Consider the following 1,729-nt stretch of genomic DNA (forward strand, 5'->3'; position numbering starts at 1 on the left):
ATATATATATATATGTATATATATTAGGCGAAAATAAAGGAATCGAATTCTTTTTAAAAGTGAGATTTGAATCAAATTCTAGATAAATTTACTTGAAAAACACAATCGCAGGAGTATCTTCTGCAACCGAGCACACACATTAACCTTGATAAACGTACCACATACATAATTGCACTTCTGAAATTCTTTGATTATATATTCGTGATTTTTCTGCATTAAATACTCCTAATAAAATTTCACGCGGCAATCGCAAGACGACATAAATAATGACATGACGTCATTCGGCGACATGTTCATTAGTCTCTGATGAAAAGCAGAGCCTTGACATATGAATATACAATGTTGAAATTCACATCGCGCTCGCTCAGCCTCATTCATCTTTGCATGCGTCAGCTGCTGCTGGCAATTTCTCAAATGCCACGTATTAAGCGCAGTGGCAATGCAGGTCGAATGCAATAGTCACGCTAACATAGCTCCTGCCGCGCTTTACATTCCCAAGTCGAAATCAATAAAATCGGAATAGGTGGAGGAGATGCAGGCCCAATCTAATGTACATCTAGTTATTGTCTATTGAGCTGCGAAGCTATGCAAAGCTAGCAGGCTAGGCAGCCTGGTTATACAGAGCGAAAAATCTTAAATGTCAAACGCACACAGATGAAATGTTTTGCTCGCAACGAAATTGTCAAAGTATTGCCCATTATTTCAACACTTGTTGTCTATATGTATATAATCAAGAGCTAACAATACCTTAGCTAATTATTAGCCTATTAACAGCTTAGATTATAGCGTATAATCAGCTCTTGATACAATACAGAATTCTGCACGCACACACGCCACTCACGCACACATCCACAGACAAAGTCATATGGAAAGCTATGAGCGTCATAATCTACCCGTCTTATTCGCGTTGAAAACATATTTTAATTACATCCGAGTTCAGGCAACAAGCTCTACAATCTATAGTTATTTACACTGGATGTATGATAAAATGTATAATGGAACAGATAGGACTTGCCTGACTGTGCCCGTATTACACTTATCACACAGTTTCAACATTTTAGCAGAACTAATAATATTTACCTCGAATGAATCCGTCTTTTGTCATGGGAATATTACCTCAGCAATAACCGCCATCTACAGCTACCTGCTAGGATGTTTAATACCCTAGCTATAGGCGCTCCAGAACAGGTGGTGGCGCGTCTCATGGTTCAGGTTGTTGGAGGCATCAAAGTCCGTAGCTGTTAACAAATACACAAATACGCCGCCGGCTCTGTCGCTGTTAGTGGTGAGCACACACACACACACACACACACACACACACACACACACACACACACACACACACACACACACACACACACACACACACACACACACACACACACACACACACACACTATATATATATAATATATATTTTATAATATATATCTATACAATAATAGTATATATATTATATGATATATATATATATACTATAATTATACTAGCAGGACATACCGGCGTTGACCTGCGAATATAACGCACTCGTATGGGCTGCACCATTTGGTTGATAAGAAAAATACCCAAGACAAATCTATCTATCTTCTACTCTATCTTCCATCTATTCATCATCATCTATTGAATTCATCCATCCATCCATACCATCACTCCAATTATCCTATTCTAGTCTATCTAATCCTTATCTATTTCTGAGTTTCCTATCCTATTATATATCTTATCTTATACT

General features: G+C 37.8%; 1 protein-coding gene across 1 annotated transcript in view; it reads right to left on the bottom strand.

Annotated features, from left to right (window-relative positions):
- LOC106812276 overlaps window positions 1–1,164 on the bottom strand; it is a 19,673-nt gene extending 18,509 nt beyond the window's left edge. The window contains exon 1 of the mRNA XM_014816108.1: window positions 1,081–1,164. The gene's annotated coding sequence lies outside the window, so the exon portion shown is untranslated. The remainder of the gene's footprint in view (window positions 1–1,080) is intronic.
- Between the last annotated feature and the right edge of the window lie 565 nt (window positions 1,165–1,729).

This window comes from Priapulus caudatus, unplaced genomic scaffold, assembly GCF_000485595.1.
Source record: "Priapulus caudatus unplaced genomic scaffold, Priapulus_caudatus-5.0.1 Scaffold629, whole genome shotgun sequence".
In the NCBI taxonomy this organism is placed as follows: domain Eukaryota; kingdom Metazoa; phylum Priapulida; class Priapulimorpha; order Priapulimorphida; family Priapulidae; genus Priapulus; species Priapulus caudatus.